Below are 19672 nucleotides of genomic sequence, written 5' to 3' on the forward strand. Positions count from 1 at the left end.
TTAGATAGCCTCTCTGGTTTCTTTTGGTGCTGACATCCAGTTTTTCAATATTTCAAGAATTTTGCCTTAAGGTGAACATGTATTTTTGTGCCACTGTAATTTTGTCACTGTAATTTTGTAATGTGACTGCGCTGCTGCTGCTAAGTCTCTGCAGTTGTGTCCGACTCTGTGCGACCCCATAGACGGCAGCCCACCAGGCTCCCCTGTCCCTGGGATTCTCCAGGCAAGAACACTGGAGTGGGTTGCCATTTCCTTCACCAGTGCATGAAAGTGAAAAGTGAAAGTGAAGTCGCTCAGTCATGTCCGACTCTTTGAGACTCCATGGACTGCAGCCCACCAGGCTCCTCGATCCTACTAATGCAATTCTGTACTGTTGCCTGGAAGGGCCTTTTGTTGGGGCTGACTGTCGTGTACAAATAAAATGCTTGCTTGATTGAACATATTTGGGGGCTGCCCATGGAAGGGGGAGTCTAATGTTCCTCTCATACTTTCTCACCGTAATACCAACAGATGTGGGATCTAGTTTCCTGACCACGAATTGAACCAAGCCCCCTATATTGGGAGTGCAGAATCTTAACTACTGGACCACCAGGGAAGTCCCAGAAGTTTCTCTGTATAGAAGTGTTCCAGCTAATAAGTGAAGATAAAACAATAGAATATCATTGTTTGGCATCAGTTCAGTTCAGTCACTCAGTCGTGTCCAACTCTTTTTGACCCCATGGACTGCAGCACGCCAGGCTTCCCTGTCCATCACCGACTCCTGGAGTTTACTTAAACTCGTGTCCATCACATCAGTGATGCCATCCAACTATCTCATCCTCTGTCATCCCCTTCTCCTCCTACCTTTAATCTTTCCCAGCATCAGGGTCTTTTCCAAGGATTCAGTTCTTTGCATCAGGTGGCCAAAGTATCAGAGTTTCAGCTTCAGCATCTGTCCTTCCAATGAATATTCAGGACTGATTTCCTTAAGAATTGACTGGTTGGATCTCCTTGCAGTCCAAGAGACTCTCAAGAGTCTTCTCCAACACCACAGTTCAAAAGCATTAATTCTTTGGCACTCAGCTTTCTTTGTAGTCCAATCCATACATGACCACTGGAAAAAACCATAGCGTTGGCTAGATTGATCTTTGTTGGCAAAGTAATGTCTCTGCTTTTTAATATGCTATCTAGGTTGGTCATAGCTTTTCTTCCAAGGAGCAAGTGTCTTTTAATTGCATGGTTGCAGACACCGTCTGCAGTGATTTTGGAGCCCAAAACAATAAAGTCTCTCACTGTTTCCATTGTTTCCCCATCTATTTGCTGTGAAGTGATGGGACCAGATGCCATGATCTTAGTTTTCTGAATGTTGAGTTTTAAGCCAACTTTTTCACTCTCCTCTTTCACTTTCATCAAGAGGCCCTTTAGTTCTTCGCTTTCTCCCATAAGGGTGGTGTCATCTGCATATCTGAGGTTATTGATGTTGATATTGTTTTGCATATCCCAGTGAAATAATGGATCAAGGCAATGATTATCAATAACTTCATATCACACAAATGGAGGCAAAGAGACAGAATGAGCTTCTGAGAGAGGTACATTCATCACCTAGGAGGTAGTCTTGCTAATTGAGTCTAAATCTGATTAAGTCTTTTATCAAACAACCAGTTCACAGGAAATAATAATAGGAAAGAAGAACTAATTAAGTGAAACCATGGATAGGCAATCAGCAAATTCTAAACCACAGGAAACTCTATAGGACAAGTGAATGGTCTGATCATTTCAGACCATTAGTAAGTAATTTGCAAAGAAAAAAGAAAAGGCAGAGGGGAGATGGAACTGATAAATGTAAAGAGTTACATTTGTAAAATGTAAAGAATTACATTGATATGAGGACATATCAATAAATTACAATATATGAATCTTTTTACCAAACTTAATTCTAAAAACAAAAAAAAGCTGTTATTAAATAAGCAAAATGTTTATGGTCAGTTATGACAGGGACAGGTGTCTACGACACTCCATTTATATGCCAGGAATGTTAAGTTAAGGTGCCCAAATCCACGTGGCTAGATGTATGGAGAAAGTGACGTAGAAATTTACAATACTATATATGAAATAGATAGCCAATGGGAATTTGCTGTGTGACTCAGGGAGCTCAAACAGGGGCTCTGTGACAGACTGAAGGGTGGATGGGGAGGGAGATGGGAGGGAGGTTCGGAAGGAAGGGGACATGGGTATATCTATGCTGATTCTTGTTGATGTTTGACTGAAAACCTCAAAATTTTGTAAAACAATTATCAATTTTAAAAAAGTTAAAAAAAAATCCACACGGCTAATAGATCTATGCATGAATCACCTGGAGGATTTAAAAATTGCAGATGTCATGGCATACTCCCGGGAGATCCTGATTTATTGTGTCTGTGGTGGGAATAGGCATTGGTATTAAAAAAATATCCTCTGGTGATTTTAAGGATATGGAAAAGATATATGCACTCAAATGTTCACTGAAGCGCTGTTTACAATAGCTAAGACATGGAAGCCACCTAACGGTCCATCAACAGAGGGAAGGATAAAGAAGATATGTTTCATTCGTACAATGGAATGTTAACCATAAAAAAGAACGAAATAATGCCATTTACAGCAACCTGGATGAACCCAGAGATTATTATACTAAGTGAAGTAAGACAAAGACAGATATCACATGATACTGCTTATATGTAGAAGCTGAAAAAATGATACAAACGAACTTATTTACAAAACAGAAATAGACTCATGGACATAGAAAACAAACTTATGGTTATCAAAGGGGAAAGGTGGGGGGTGATAAACTAGGAGTTTGTGCTGGGAGCCAGCATGAGGAACTCTGCCCATGGCAAAGGTCATGAGGAAGAAGGCCTCGGCATACGCAAAGGCGGGATCGAGCCTCAGGAAACCCCCTGTTCCCGAGCATCTACCCCCAAAACCAGGGTCTGCCTACTTTACTGTTTCATGCTCTCACCTATACCTCTGACTTTACGGGGGGAGGGGGGTGACCCCCATTACCTCTCTCGGAGAAGGAGTTAACTTACAGCTCCAAGTCAATAAAAATTCCTGGGCATGACAAGAGTGTTTCAACTTACTAACTCCTCTGAAGTTTATCTAGCCTGCCTGTACAGGTTCGTCTGGCCACATGTGATTGTTTACAGTCTCCCAACCGTGAGAGGCACGAGATGTTCTAGACTTACTAAAGGCAGATTCTTTTGGGAAATTAGAAATTATTAGTATAGTGGGTTGGTTAGGAATTATGTTGGTGAAGGTTTTTCATTTGTTGTGCCAATAATTGCTGCTAATTCCCTGCCCTGGGTGTGACAAGGGTGTCTCAGGTCAAACCTCTCCACCAGCAGACTAGCTTGTGTGACAGGATTATCCACACTCCTGCCACTAGCACATGATTGTTTACTGCCTCTCAACCATAAACAGCACAGAGAGTTTGGAGTATTTTGAAAATCTTAATTAGCATAGGGCTTTTCTCATTGTTGAGTCAATGATTGCCGCCAGGCCTCCGTATCCTTAGACACCTGGGAATATATTAATGTATTTGGAATATAGAAAAGGAAATATAGTAGTTTTTGATGTTAGCAATACTAGACTTTTTGAGTTAATGAATTTTTTCTTTTGTTATAGATCACTGTACTTTGTTATAAATCACTGTGTCCTTGCTGTGTAAAAATGTAACTTTATCACTATCTTAAGACTAAATAGATCTTAAGGGGAACATTGGTGAAGGGTTTTCATTTGTTGGGCTGATGTTTGCTGCTAAATCTCCATATTCCCTGCCCTTATAATGAATATAACTAGCATATAGGAGAAATAAGTATTAACCTTTAAGATTAATCATGTTAACCTTAGGTTAAATAAATTCCTTTCTTGATTGTAACCCACTACACCCTCACCCTATAGGAATGCAACTTTATTTGGAGGGTGGTGCCTGGTTTAAGAAAAAATACCCTTGGAAAAAATAAGTTTTCTGGTTAACTGACCGTTATCAGAAAGAAAGTGTCATAAAATGTCAGCAGGCCTCATGGCCATAAGATGATGTAAAACCCCTAAGACCTTTTTTTTATACATTTATGTGAAGAACCTGATTTTGATAAAGGTCAGGACTGCTGACCCCCACGTGACTTTAAAATTTCCATTTGTCTCTATGTGTAACAAAAGGTATATAAGCAAACCTAAAAAATAAAGAAATCAGATCAGTTTCTGGAAAGACTGATTCCCCCATGTCATTTCTTTCTTGCTCCCCGTTTTTCTGGCTGAATTCCCATCTGGAGCGTGGGTGCTCGCCACGTCTACTTACTTGCCCACGTCTACTTACTTGCCCCGGCTTTTAAGTTCCATGCGAGCAGGAGCCCAAGGAGGGGCACCTTCCGATATTCAAGTGGCGCCGGTGGCCCAACGTAGATGGTGCAAATTCCTTGTCTTGGAATTTTATTGGTATCTGACGTAAACCAAGTTATTTAGCCTCTTTTTCTCCACTAATATTTCCTACTACACTATCCGTTTCTAATCTCTCTATATATCTTTAATTAAGCAATTAATTCCTAGGACGCCAACTCCGTCCCCGCTTCGAATTACCCTGGATCCACCGGCTGGACCCCGGCAAGTTTGGGATTAACATACACAATATATATATAGCATACAGAAGGACCTACTATATAGAACAAGGAACAATACTCAGTGTCTTGTAATAATCTGTAAGGAAAAAGAATCTGAAAAAGAACATATATGTCTGTTTATCTGCATTGCTTTTCTATATGCTTCAAAAGTGTACAGAATACAACACTGTAAATTGATTATACTTGAATTAAAGAAAAGGAAAAAAAATTCCCTAGTGATTTTAATGCAAAGTCAGGGTTGAGACCCTCCTGTAATAGATGGAGAATCCGGACTTTTGAGTTAACTTTCCAGTTCTGAAGCCTACAGACTTGTAACTTCCCACTGTCCTTTCCCCTGTTTTTACGGTGAGTGGATGCATGCTATCAACATTAAGCCTCATAATGATAAGAGAGGTTGTATTTTATTTACAATAGTCAATAATCTGCATATTTGACTGGAAATATCCATGCAGGGACCACGTTGCTCATTAAAAAAAAAACTTGACAATTTGATTTTGTGAAATGGAACCCTTCTCTAATCTGCTGCTGTCCTAGTCAAGTTTTAAATCTACAGTACCTGAGGATACAAATTAAACGTCAAAGGAAATTAATTTGTCCAGTGGAACACGAACCGGCTGATTTTCTTTTCTGGAGCAGGCCTGACAGCTTTCTGTCTGTCATCTTGGCATCTGTTAAAACGAGCTGCATGTGCCAGAAACCGTTACTGTATCAGATCGCTCTTAGCGGTGCCTGTCTGAAAAGGTTCAGTTCTAGAACTTCACTTTCTATAGCAGAAGACGCTGGGATCTTAAACCCGTGTTTAAACCCATGTTTCATCGCCATCAACCGCGTGGTAAATAAGGTGATCCAGGTGAGTGCCTGCTGTGATATCGAGCACGAAACTCCCACATCCACGTCTGTCTTGCATTTATCCCAAGGGTTCATTAAGCCATTACTGTGCACCAGCCCTGAATGAAGCGCTAGGGCCACATGGACAAACAATAGCTCCGGTGTAGGAAGCCTTGAGGGAAGAGGCTTGAAGACAGGATTAGAATTGTGTGGGAAGAATAAAGAATCGTGTGGGAGACAAGGAGCAGACACAGAGAGAAAGGCAAGAGAAGCCCTGCCTCTGGAACTGGGGAAGGTCAGCGAAGGGCCCCTGGAGGTCAAGGTGTCTGAGCTGAGACTGGAGGGAAGAAAAGGTGCTTTTTAGGTGACAGGTGAGACGGAGCGGTGGTGCAGAGGTTGGCGGGGTTGGGGATCTCACAGGCTGCTGCTCACCTGCTCAGTTGTGTTCGACTCTCTGCGACCCCGTGGACTGTAGCCCACCAGGCTCCTCTGTCGATGGAATTCTCCAGGCAAGAATACTGGCATGGGTTGCCGTGTACCTCCTCCAGGGGATCTCCCTGACACAAGGATCAAGCCTGCATCTCCTGCTTGGCAGGTGGATTCTTTACCACTGAGCCAGCAGGGAAGCCTGGGATCGCACATACAGAGGCTGTACATTGAGCAGAACACTATTCTTACAGGAGCTGTTCTGGGTCAGTGGGGGAGAGGGAAGCTGGGCAAGCAGGCAGGTGTCTCGTCAACTGCGTTAAGAAATCTTTGCTTCAAGGGAACCTGCTTACAGTATTGGTGGGAATGTAAATCGGTACAGCCTCCGTGGAGAAGAATACGGAGGCCCCTCAGAAAACTAAAAAAGAATTGCCACGTAATCCAGCAATCCCCCTGCTGGGCATATATCAAGAGATGAGTGGATAAAGATGTGGTACACGTGTACAGAGGAACATCATTCAGCCACAAAGAGGATGAAGTAACGAAGCATCGCTAATGGGTGAGCCTCAAGATGATCATACCCGGGAAATGTCCTGGAAGCCTAGTGGTTAGGACTTGGCATTTTTTTTTTTTTCACTGCCGAGGACCTGGGTTCAATTCCTGGTCGCAGAACTGAGTTCTTGGAAACCGTGCTGCAGCCCCCCACCTCACATCGCCCCTGACCCAAAAAAGAGAGATACAAATGAACTTATTTACAAAGCAGAAACAACGTCACAGATGTAGGAAACAAATTTATGGTTATCATAAATGGGGATAAATTAGAGGGTCACATTAGGGATTATAATAAATTAGAATAAACACTACTATGGATAAACAAGTTCCTACTGTATAGCACGGGAAAGTGAAGTCGCTCAGTCGCTCAGTCGTGTCCGACTCTTTGCGACCCGATGGACTGCAGCCTACCAGGCTCCTCTGTCCATGAGATTTTCCAGGCAATAGTACTGGAGTGGATTGCCATTTCCTTCTCCAGGGGATCTTCCCAACCCAGGGATCGAACCCAGGTCTCCCGCCTTGTAGACAGACGCTTTACCGCCTGAACCACCAGGGAAGTCCGTACAGCATGGGGGACTATATTAAATAACCTTGTAATAACCTACAATGGAAAAGGATATGAAAATGAATGCATGTTCATTTATAACTGAGTCACTTTGCTGTACATCAGAAACCACCACAGCATTGTAAATCAACTATACCTCACTTGCTGCTTGGAATTCCATAAATGACCTGGCTGCCTGTATATTAGTCTCAGTTTTTGCTTTAAATTAGGCAACTAAAACTCATGTTTCTCTACTTTGTTTGATTTCATATCAAACATCCTCCCAATTGAGAGGCATTTTTCAAATTCCCTTAAAGTTTGTGAACAAGAATCTCCAAGGAGGTTTGCTGTCTTTGCTCTTGATTTGTGGGCTCTCACTAGCTTGGAGCTCTTTCCAGGCTCTCTGGTGTTAAATTAATAACAAATGATGTGGAGCTGACAGGTAGGTGAAGATATGGGGAGCTATGATATTAAAAAAAAATCTCAATCTATTATGTAGCACAGTGTGCAACACTTTGTCAGGTTTTGCCTGTAGGTATCCTAATTTTCCTTAAATATTTTGCTCACATCTTTTGAGCCCAGAGGGTGGGAACACAGCCCCGAGCAGCTCTCTAACAGACTCGCATACATGGGTGTGATCCTGAATACTGAACGGTGCCAGTGTGGGGGATTATATGAAACCGCACTGAATAAAACAAAAACGATAACTGTACTTTCTTGGTGGAGGAATTGTCTGATTTTCACCGGAAGTTATAAGGGGTCCTATTTTGGATCCATTTCAACATTATTTCCTTACCAGCAGAGCCATCCGACTCTGACTGCCCCAAATGAGTGCACTCCTTGTCATCATAAGCATTGAAGCAGTGCCAGACCATCTACCGAGAGGTCCTTGGAAATGATTCTCAGCAAGAACGCAGAATATTGACAGAATTAATTTGGCGGTGTTTCAACTGAATGCATTCAGTTTGTTTCGTCTATTCAACTTCAGTGCGATCTTTCTTTAAAAAGAGTTAATAAGGAACATTTCAGACATACACACAAGTAGAGAGAGTAATATGATAAATCCTCATTGATGATCACACAGTTTCAACACATAAAATTTCTTTTGAGAAGTGCGTTTGGGTGAACTCCGGGAGTTGGTGATGGGCAGGGAGGCCTGGCGTGCTGCAGTCCATGGGGTTGCAAAGAATTGGATATGACTGAGCGACTGAACTGAACTATGAAAAGTGAATGGAGAAACTGATGGATAATGTCTGAGGGTTCTATGACTCCATTTTATAGGTAACGTTTGCCTCCCTCTCTTGAAGGGTCATTCTCTCTGTATTCAGTTCAGTCACTCAGTCGTGTCCGACTCTTTGCGACCCCATGGACTGCAGCACACCAGGCCTCCCTGTCCATCATCAACTCCCAGAGCTTGCTTAAACTCATGTCCAATGAGTCGGTGATGCCATCCAACCATCTCATCCTCTGTCATCCCCTTCTCCTCCTGCCTTCAATCTTTGCCAGCATCAGGGTCTTTTCCAATGAGTCAGTTCTTCCCATCAGGTGGCCCAAGTATTGGAGTTTCAGCTATTTTAAAAAAAATATATTTATTTATTTGGCTGTGCTGAGTTTTAGTTGCAGCACACCAGATCTTCAGTTGTGGCATGCAACTTTTAATTTTGGCACATGGGATCTAGTTCCCTGACCAGGGATCAACCAGCCCCCATGCACTGGGAGTGCAAAATCTTAGCTACTGGACCACCAGGGAAGTCACTCTCCATATAAGTTGAAAGAGAAGAGTTTGATGTGTGCTCTTCCTGAGCTGTCCTTCTAGCCATTGGCCCTCTTCATCTCTTCTCCCAGCTTCAGTTTGCTGTGCTTAGTCGCTCAGTCACAGCCGACTCTTTGCGACCCCATGGACTGTGGCCCGCCAGGCTCCTCTGTCCATGGGGATTCTCTAGGTAAGAACACTGAAGTGGGTTGCCATGCCCTCCTCCAGGGGATCTTCCTAACCCAGGGATGGGACCGAGGTCTCCCTCATTGCAGGTGGATTCTTCACCATCTGAGCCACCAGGGCAGCCCCACAGCTTCGGTGTGGACAACGATTATTCATTTCTCTGCTGACTGCAAAAAGCATTGCTTGCTGCCGTGTGCCTGTGGAGTAAGGGTGGGCAGGCTCCACACCCATTTCTGCCTTCTTCCTTTGTTTTCTTGCACATGGCCTGAAGGGTCAAGGCAACAACAGTAAATTACAAGTGAAAGAAGCCTAAAATTATGTTGCAAATTTGTTTCATTTGCTTCAAGAACTGGTCTGTATCCCAGAACCTATGCCCTTCCATGGAGAATGTTTGGGATACCCTCATGGGTATTCCCAGATCCTAATCTCATTTCTGCCACCCAGACATTTATGCAAGTGTGCAAAGGTACTCCCCTCCCCGCAACTTTTAAACTTCCATGATGTGGCTGTCCATCGACCTCCCAGAAAACTCCATCCTATATGCCCTGAGATTGGTCTCTCTCTTCTGACTGGTGTATTTCCCTGAGACTGAGTTATTCAGTCTAGGACACGATCCCAAGGGGAAGGGCTCCAGGAGGATCCTACATTTACACGGCTAATTCCATGGAGGGATTCCATACGGAGGCTCCAAATTCAATACTCACCAGGTGTCCGCTACACGTCTTTACTCTCCATTTTGTCTAGAGAGTCGCTGCTAAAGCATATACAACGATTCATTTCCTAAGGCTAAACTTGCATCCTGTAAATGTAAGGTGTAAGCTGTATAGGGGAAACAAAAGGGCCACAAATTTGCAGCCAGCAGATCTGCCTTAATCTATAGACGTGCTGGTTTATCCAGCAGGATGTTGAACTGTACAGTTTCAGAGGATAAATTAGTAGCCAAATGTTGAATTAGTAGCCAACATTTAAAATCAAGAAATTTTACATAAAAATCCAGATTTCTGGCTTAAAAAAATTATGTATTTATTTGGCTTGCATTATCTTTGCTGCTTCGACTAGGCTTCCTCTAGCTGCTGTGCGCGGGGCTGCTCTTCATTTCGGGGTGCAGGCTTCCCGCTGTAGTGGTTTCTCTTGCTGCAGGGCATGAGCGCAGACTCGAGGCACACGGGCTTCAGCATTGCAGCACTTGGGCTCAGTAGCTGTTGGCACACAGGCTTAGTTGCTCTGAGGCATGTGGAATCTTCCCCGACCAGGGGTGAAACCCACGTACCCTGCACTGGCAGGCAGATTCTCTCTTATGCCGCCTGGGAAATCCACACACCCTCTCTGTCCTGAGTTTCTCCCATCTCCTTCCATGAGTCCACACTTTAATGCCTCCACAGCTGTGGCAGGGGCTCCTAGTATCTGCTATTAGAGACATTTGTGTTCAAAAAAGGTGAAGACACACAGCAGTTACAGGTTGGTAAAATTCTGGAGTTCATCTGGGCATGTGTGGCCAGGTCCATGATTAGGGTGCAATTCCGATGCCTGGGAACGATTCCCAGCAGCTCTTGGCTTCACCCTCTGAAATAGGCTTCCTTTTCCATGAAATGTGCCCTTGTTTGAAGCTGAATAATTTCTCAATCTAGTTTCTAACCATAGAAATCTGAGCATTCAAAGGCATTGTTTCATGTTTACTGTCTGTGCTCTCAATTCAAGTTAGTGTAATTCCTTAAAAAATTCGTAGTTTGTGTGTGTGTGTGAATTCATCTGTAATCCCTTCCATTATCTAAAAGAAACACTTGAAATCTCTCAACTAAACCTTTCTGCAGCTTAGATTGCCTGTAAGGCAGCGTCTGAGGAACTGAAGCTTTAAGACTCTTAGATTTGTCTATTTGAAATGAGTGCTGCCTTATGCAGAGAAGGTGATGGCACCCCACTCCAGTACTCTTGCCTGGAAAATCCCATGGACGGAGGAGCCTGGTGGGCTGCAGTCCATGGGGTCGCTGAGTCAGACACGACTGAGCGACTTCACTTTCACTTTTCACTTTCATGCATTGGAGAAGGAAATGGCAACCCACTCCAGTGTTCTTGCCTGGAGAATCCCAGGGACGGGGGAGCCTGGTGGGCTGCCGTCTATGGGGTCGCACAGAGTCAGACACGACTGAAGTGACTTAGCAGCAGCAGCAGCAGCTGCCTTATAAGATCTTCACAAAAGGTTTACAATCACATCCTTGGCTTCATCTGTAGACAGTGATTTCCTGACATACTTTGGGTTTAATTTTTGTCTGAAAGGCGTTTCTTAATCTTAGCATGGTTTGCTACTTGGAAAGCTGGCAGGAGAGTTTTATTTTTGAGCCTAAGAAGTCCTGATTTCTTTGTATCTAGCAGTTCTTTAGTTTACTGAGTCTGAGTCTGTTTCTTTACTCACCTTCCCTATAGTGGCAAATAGAGGCAGGCAGTGTCTTCCATACTCTGCTTGGAAGTCTCCTTAGCTAGACTATCCTTTTCAGAAGTACACATTCTACTTCCACGTTCCCATAGCCACGGTGTTACTGCATTGTCAGCTACGGAGTTGCCCCTTTCCTCTGGTCTCCTAGAACATTTTCTTTTCTTTTGAGCTCTCACCAACAGTCTCCTTGGGGCCGTCATCAAGGTTCTGCCAAGTCTCCCTAAGGCCTTCAGGGCTCCTACCAAGCTCTCAGGCCTGAAAACTGGCGTATTTCTAGGATTTAGTTGGGGGTAGCATCCCATATCCAGGGATCCAAATCCTTGGTCGTGGAGACCTCAGTTCAATTCAGTCGCTCAGTCGTGTCCGATTCTCTGTGACCCCATGGACTGTAGCACATTCTTTGTGACCCCATGGACTGCCTCCCTGTCCATCACCAACTCCCGGAGTTTGCTCAAACTGATCTCATCCTCTGTCATCCCCTTCTCCTCCCACCTTCAGTCTTTCCCAGCATCAGGGCCTTTTCCAATGAGTCAGTTTTTCCCATCAGGTGGCCAAAGTAATGGAGGTTCAGCTTCAGCATCAGTCCTTCCAGTAAATGGGGAGAACTGCAGGACAAAAATTCACTCACAGCCCTTGAATTTCCAAAATAGGTGATAAATAAGGCAATCACATAACCATTATTTTTCTGTCATACATTATTTATGAGGATGGCTTTCTTTAATAGTGTTAAAATGGTTGGTATTTGTTTTTAAAAAAAACCAGCAGCACATTTAAAACTTTTTATTACAGTATAACTTGCCTACCAAAAAGCTCACTCAGCATAAACACACAACTCAGTGAAATTTCATCAATAGAACACACTTGTGTAGCTCTGACTTGCATTTTCAGCTCAAAGGCAACATCACCTGTATCCTTATAATCCTTCTGGTCAGGACCTAGCCCAGAGTAACCACCAGAGATTAATTTTGCCTGTTTGTTGAACTTCATATAATCATGTAATAAGCACTCTTCACTCCCTGGTGGCTCAGACGGTAAAGTGTCTCCCTGCAACGCAGGAGACCCGGGTTCATCCCCTGGGTTGGGAGGATCCCCTGGAGAAGGAAATGGCAACCCACTCCAGTATTCTTGCCTGGGAAATCCCATGGACAGAGAAGCCTGGTAGGCTACAGTCCATGTGGTTGAAAAGAGTCGGACACCACTGAGAGACTTCACTTTCACTTTCAAGCACTCTTTAAAAAGTACTTTCACTGTTTTATTGAGGCCTAATTGACACACAATAAATTGCATATATTTGGAGTTACAGTTTGATGGGTTTTGACAGATGAATACACCCATGAAATCATCACCACGATCAAGATAATTAACATATTCATTGCCCCCAAAGTTCCCTTATCTACTCTCTCCACCACCCTGACGTCTCCTTTCCCCAGGTCACCACGTTCTGTCATCACGGATTAGTTTGCTTTTCCTAGAATTTTATATGAGTGGAATCATACAGAATGTACTCTTTTTTTCTGGTCTTTCATTGCCCATCATTATTTTGAGACTTGCCCACGCTACTGTGCGTATCGATGCGTGCGTGCTCAGTCGCGTCTAACTCTGCAGCTCCATGAACTGTGGTCCACTATGCTCTTCTGTCCATGGGTTTTCCCAGGCAAGAATACTGGGGTGGGCTGCCGTTCCCTCCTCCAGGGATTGAGCCTGAGTCTCTTGCGTCTCCTGCGTTGGCAGGCGGATCCTGCGCCACTACTGGCAGATTATATTAGTGTTATTGTCCTGGTGTTACTATTACTCAGTCCTACCCACATGGGTTGCAGTGTCTCCCGTACGTGAGGATTATATGACTACTTCTCTGCCCGCAGACGTCAGGGATGCACATTTGGCTTATTTCGGTCAATGCCTGGTGAGTGGAAGCTTGAAGAGCCACTGTGTGGTTTTGTCTTAGCTCTTTTCTTTGCCACTAGGTTGCTATGTCCCAGACACGGGGCATTTCTTCAGCATGAATCTGAAGGCACGTTAAACAATTGCTGACCTACAGCTTAAATGGATAACGAGCAAGAAATCATTGTTATTGTGGGCAGTAGTTACATATACGCACTTCTTCATATGTGAGAAAATCAACTAGAAATACTGAGTCATTGGTTGTGTTTTTATAATAACACATTCCAATTGCCAATATCTAATTCTAGTGTCTAAATTTTTAAGGCTTCTTCCATTTTAATCAGCCTTCTTATTCTTTCTTTACCAGTATATTTCCTTTTGGAGAAGGAAATGGCAACCCATTCCAGTGTTCTTGCCTGGAGAATCCCATAGACAGAGGAACCTGGAGGGCTACAGTCCATGGGGTCGCAAGAGTTGGACACGACTCAACGACTAAATCACCATATCTCCTTTACCTTTAAAATGAGTTTACCTTGAATCAAGAAAGAAATTTCACAGCATTCTAAAGCAGCTCTACTCCAATAAAAAGTAGTTTAGAAATAACAAAAAAAGAGAGAGAAATCATTCTGTGAGTGCCTGCTGCTGTTGCTGCTAAGTCGCTTCAGTTGCGTCTGACTCTGTGCGACTCCATAGACGGCAGCCCATGAGGCTCCCCCATCCCTGGGATTCTCCAGGTGAGAACACTGGAGGGAGTTGCCATTTCCTTTTCCACTGAGTGCCTAGGTTATCTCATTTAATCTTTGCTCATCCAGTTTCTCCTCTTCAGAACACTGTTACATTATAGACAGTTGCTTCCAAACTCAGTTGGTAAAGACTCTGCCTGCAATGCAGGAGACCTGGGTTAGATCCCTGAGTTGGAAAGATCCCCTGGAGAAGGGAAAGGCTACCCACTCCAGTATTCTGGCCTGGAGAATTCCATGGACTGAATAGTCCATAGGATCGCAAAGAGACGGACACAACTGAGTGACTTTCACTTTCCAAATTGTGCTCTGTGAATCCCAAGAATATTTTTTCTCCTCCACTCGGCTCCATGCTGTGAATTAGAGACATGATGCTCAGAACCTTCTTCCAACCCTCCTCTCAATCATCTGTACCTGCATTCTTGTTCTGCTTCATCCACAGAATCTCCTGTATGGCTAAAAAAAAAAAAAAAAAAAAGCAAACAGTAGGGTTAAGGAGCCTTCAGCACCACGCTAAAATTCCTGCCCAAAGCCCTCTTTCTGGTAACCCAATAAAAGGGGTCTAACTAAGATAGACTCGACTCGGTTCTCTTATGACCATTCCCCTGAATTGTTCATTTTCTTGTATTTCTGTGTGTTCTCTGTCGCTCAGTTGTATCCAACTCTTTGCAGCCCCATGGACTGGCCCGCCAAGTTCCGCTGTCCATGGGATTCTCTGGCAAGAATACTGGAGTGAGTTGCCACTTCCTACTACAGGGGCTCTTCCTGACCCCAGAAAATGAACCCACATCTCTTGCATTGGCAGGAGGGTTCTTTACCACTAGCGCCATCTGGGAAGCCCCATTCATGCTGGGCCTGGGCTAGTTGGCAAAATTGTAACTCTCCAAAAGAGTCACTTTTTGTCTTAATATTGTCTGAAAATCCATCTCAAACTGTGCTTGAATTCCACTCTATACGTAAAATCCATTCTTGATCTACAAAATTCATGTACTTTATTTGGGCTGATTATTATACTTGTTGTCCCTGGAAGGTTTTAAATTCCCATTTCTGAAAGCTTACTTCTACATTTGTTGTTACTACCAGTTATTGATATTACCTAGGTGGAAGAATCATTATAAAAGACACTTTGAAAATCGAGTTATTGTGCAGGTGTTGAAAAATACCTTTACCCGATGATTCTTGTCTGTAGCTGACTTTTAAAGGCTTTCAAGCCTGTTCCTCCCTGGCTGGGCTGTTGTTTGGGAACTGACCAGCTGATGTCACTATGGGACCGTGAATGCAGGCATGGTTCCCAGTCCTTGGCTTAGAGGAACTTTGGACTGGCATCTTGGCAGCCTTGGGAAAGATAACCTCCCCCCCACCCAGTGCCAGCCTCCGCCCAATCTCCTCTCTCCCACTGCCTGCGTAGTTTATAAAATTGAGAACGAGCTGACAGATTTAATTTTGATGGAGAATTACCTGTAGGCAAGAGGGCAATCAAACCCATACTGTTAAGGAGAGGGGGCTGAGATAATGAATCTATTATCTCTGTTTTGTGAATGGTGAGGGTCAGGCTAATAATCCCTCAGTTTCTTCTTGCTTCCGCTTTCTTAGGTACAACTAACTTGAAAAGTGAAAACTGAAGTCGCTCAGTCGTGTCCCACTCTTTGCAACCACATGGACTGCAGCCCACCAGGCTCTTCCATCCCTGGGATTCTCCAGGCAAGAGTACTGGGGTGGGGTGCCATTTCCTTCTCCGGGGGATCTTCCCAAACCAGGGATCAAACCTGGGTCTCCTGCATCGCAGGCAGACGCTTTACCGTCTGAGCCTCCAGGGAAGCCCTGCAACTACCTTAGAATGACCTCTAATGGGGATTAACTGGGTGGTGTATTTTCCAGACTTCTTATTTGCCGTGTCCTTTTCTGTGCCTGCTCTTGATCCCAGCTGGACTTGAGATTTCAGATCAGTCTCTTGGTCACAGTTTTTTGCAAATCTTGGAGGTGAGGTACAGGGGGGAAGGTTAGGAGTAAGACCTAATAAGAATCTTGAAAATTTCTGTAGGTAGAAGGTATTTATGCCACTGTTTGCTATCATGCACAGGCTCTCAGAGGCCACAGATAAGCCTTCCCGAGTTTAAAGGTTAAAGTTGTATTAAACCGAAACATTACTAATCAATTATACTTCAATTAAATGCACACACACAGACACATATACAAAACAGTTTATTTGGAATCATAAAAGTGCACACAGTTGCTTAAAACAAAAAAATAAAGTGTTTGAAGGACAGACCTGCTCACTTGGGGTCACTAACTGTGTTCGCTACACTGGTCCATTCAGGCTGCCATAATAAACATCAGGACTGGGTGACTTAAGCAGCAGAAGTTCATTTTCTCATAATTCTGAAGGCTGGAAGTTCAAGATCGAGGTGGAGGAAGGTTCCCTTGGAGGGCAGGACTGGTTCCTTCTGAGGCTCCTGTCTTCCCCAGCTTGTGGATGGCCATCTTTGCCCTGAGTCCTCACATGACCACCCCCTGGGCTTGTGAGCATCCAGCCTTCTGCCCCTCTGTCTGCACTTCCTTTTCACAAAAGAACACTAGTCAGATTGGATTAGGACCCACCCTAAGGACCTCATTTTAATTTAATCACCTTTAAAGACCCATCTCTAAAGGCAGACACATTCGGAGGTGCTGGGGGTTTAGTACTTCAGCAGATGATTGGGGTGGGGGGCACCATTCAGTCCATAACGCCTCTTCCACCCCCTCTCTGGTCTAGAAATGAGCTGAGCAGTCTGAGATGTTGATTTATTTGACTGAAATATGTTCCCTCGCTGCTGCTCTCTGATTGTGGTGCGAGGGCTTCTCGCTGCGGCGGCTTCTCCTGTTCCGGAGCACAGACTCTGGGCACGTGGGCTCGGTAGCTGTGGCACGTAGGCTTACGTGCCCTGCAGCACGTGGGGTCTTCCCAGAACACAGACTGAACCCGTGTTGCCAGCATTGGCAGGGGGATTCTTAAGCACTGGACCACCAGGGAAGTCCCTCTCTCTCTTTTCTTAAAAAAAAAAAAAAGTGTTTATTTATTTGGCTGTACCGGGTCTTACTCTCAGCATAGGAGATCTCCGATCTTCATTGCAGCCTGTGGGATCTAGTTCCCTGACTCAGGCCCCCTGCATCGGGAGCACGAGTCATAGCCATGGGACCATCAGCGAAGTTCCAGCAAAATCCCTTATTTTATGCCACGGGTTGGTGTCCAGATCATTATGCAGACTGTAAAAAAAATATATATATGTATAAATCATTGTTATAAATATATTTTATATAATAAAATATACTATAAAATATAAACTATAGTATATAAAATTTATAAATTTTAACAAACATTCATAAATATATACTAAACTATAAAATATCAAATTTTATTTCAAAAGAATTCTATTTTAACTTAACTGAGAATTGTATATATGCTATGGCTTCTTTTCTAGCCACATTCCATTAAAAAATAAATTATGATATAAAAATATCTCAGTGAGTTAGTGACTTAAAAATTAAAACACATCCATTTAAAATGTTGTCAACTGGCTCATCACTGCTGTAGATCTTATTATTGTTTACAATTATGCATGGCCCTTCTGGGGGTGGAATCCTAATCTCCCATGTTCATGTGACATGGTGTGGACAATAAAAATGACCAGAAGGCACATATGATACTTTAAGACACTGAAATGTGGGAGATATTTTGTTACCCAGCATAACCTCATCTGATAACTATAAGTCTATGATGTCATAAAATAATATTATACCAAACATGGGATTTAAAAATATCTCAACTTTGCATGACAGTGGAAAACTTAAAAACAATAATTAATTTGGTTTTTATCCAAGTGATTTCTGGATGAAAATGGATACTTCCTGGGCTTTTAGATAAGAAAACTGAGGATGAGGGGGCAGCCAAAGAGAAAAAGGAGAGAGGACTTTCTCCAGATGGAGATCTGATCCGGGGAACTTGCCTCTCAGATCTCTTCTTATATTTGACCTCTCTGTCTCCTTTCTCCAATTTTCTATTTCACCTTCATTAAGCTCAGTGGGAGACATGTTAAGAACCTCCCTTCAAGATGAATTAATTCATTACTTTCCAATAAATAGATTGAGATGAATTGAGCACCTGGACAGTTTTGTTTTAAGATGCTTATCAACTTGAGCTTGTGCAAGTTCTGTGCAGTATGCAGGGAGGAAACTCTGAAACTGGTTGAAAGGAGCTTGGATGACATCATCATGTCATTTTGTGACACCGAACAGAAAACTCAGTAAAAGTCTACAAAACTCATGCAAACAAAAAGTTTTTTTTCTTAAGTAGCAATGTATCAATATATTTGTCCTATTTATGGGGCTGTAACATTTAGATTCTGTTATCTAACTGGTGTCAGTATGCTCTGGATGCTGTTTGTTAAAATTCCCTTCATGTTACTCTTTACCATCTTATGTGTGTTAGTTCTTGATAGTGATTATCAAAGGGCTCCCCTGATGGGTCAGATGGTAAAAGAGACCCATGCAGGAGACTCAAGAGATGTGGGTTCAGTCCCTGGGTGGATAAGATCCCCTGGAGAAGGAAATGGCAACCCACTCCAGTATTCTTGCCTGGTGAATCCATGGACAGAAGAGCCTGGCAGGATACAGTCCCTGGAGTCACAAAGAGTTGGCTACCACTCTGTGCGCGCGTGCGCACACACACACACACACACACACACACACACACACACACACACACGCTCGGTGATTATAAAATGCTTCCTCCTTATTTTATGCTTTTTTGTTTCTTTGCATGCATGCTTGTGCTATGTTGTTTCATCTGTAGAATGCTACTGGAATGGTTATTGAAGGGAGTAGCAGCTAAAGACATAGGTTTATGTCATGTGACAGGGGCCTGGTTCTTATGATAGCAGTAACTGTGAGTTTATAAAGCAAGGTCTGCACAACTGGCACATTGATCAGAAAGACAGGGAAGGTGGGCACAAAAGAGGCCAAAACATCTATTGCTGAAGAATCAGCAAAGAGGATTTGGGATCACGATTCCTTACATAAGGAGAAAGGCTTACTGTCTTTGCTGCAAATGTCACTAGTCTCAGAAAATAAAATAGTAGATTAGAGGAATGATGTTTACTGCTACATGTTACTTATAATTACCTAAATTTATATGGGAGATTGAATGGTTTCCTTAAATTCTTAAGAGGGAAGCCTACAGTTAAATTTATGAAATGGAAACATGGTCTCCAAGGAATCATCTTTCCCATATCACAGAGAAGCAGGTTTTCTCCCAGAGATCTTGCTTTCCATTGTCTTTCCATTTTAGATATTCCATTTATTTATCTATTTACCATTGTCAAACTATTTCAAGCAGTTTATGAATACTGGGTCTATAGATTTTTCATAAACTGAATACTGGGTCTATAGATTTTTAAAAAAGCAACCCTGCATGGTTGTGGCATGAGAATTAAAAATGAGGATCCAGGCTTTCCAAACTGCTGCCTTATTCAATCAGCTTTAGCCCCTCAATGTATGCACAGAAGGTACATTAGTATAATTTCAAATGTTAATGGAATTTGCCTAGGGTTCTCATCCATAGATGAATACAGCCAAATGCTACCTTTAAAAGGAAGAAAGATTGAAGGCAAGAGGGTGACAGAGGATGAGATGGTTAGATAGCATCCTGGACTCAATGGATATGAA

This window comes from Oryx dammah, unplaced genomic scaffold (genome assembly GCF_014754425.2).
Source record: "Oryx dammah isolate SB20612 unplaced genomic scaffold, SCBI_Odam_1.1 HiC_scaffold_11, whole genome shotgun sequence".
In the NCBI taxonomy this organism is placed as follows: domain Eukaryota; kingdom Metazoa; phylum Chordata; class Mammalia; order Artiodactyla; family Bovidae; genus Oryx; species Oryx dammah.